Source organism: Buceros rhinoceros, unplaced genomic scaffold (assembly GCF_000710305.1).
Source record: "Buceros rhinoceros silvestris isolate BGI_N320 unplaced genomic scaffold, ASM71030v1 scaffold14987, whole genome shotgun sequence".
NCBI lineage: Eukaryota > Metazoa > Chordata > Aves > Bucerotiformes > Bucerotidae > Buceros > Buceros rhinoceros.
Genome location: NW_010422881.1, coordinates 4,336 through 4,590, shown reverse-complemented (window position 1 = coordinate 4,590; position 255 = coordinate 4,336). Strand labels below are relative to the sequence as shown.

General features: G+C 64.3%; 1 protein-coding gene across 1 annotated transcript in view; it reads right to left on the bottom strand.

Moving 5' to 3' along the window:
* The window catches only part of LOC104497011 (excitatory amino acid transporter 5-like), a gene marked incomplete at its 5' end in the record, with an annotated part of 12,575 nt that overhangs the window by 8,604 nt on the left and 3,716 nt on the right, over window positions 1-255 (bottom strand). The gene's annotated exons all lie outside the window — the stretch shown is intronic.

Genomic DNA, 255 nt, shown 5'->3' with positions numbered 1-255 from the left:
GAGAGGTCTCCTTCTCCAGCCGGCCCCGTGGCATTGGTGAGTCGGGTCACTGCAGGGGCTCGGTGCAGCCCTGGGTGACGTTGTGGTCCCCGTCACCCCCGTCTCTCTCCTTCTGGTGGCTTTACAGGTGCTTTCCCCATGCCGTGAGTTGGTTCATTTTCCCTTCCCACCACCCCCCTGCCCGATGCCTCCTCAGTCCCTCCCCTTCGTCCACACCAACATTGCCTTCCCTGCTGCCTGCCCACCCTCTGCCGC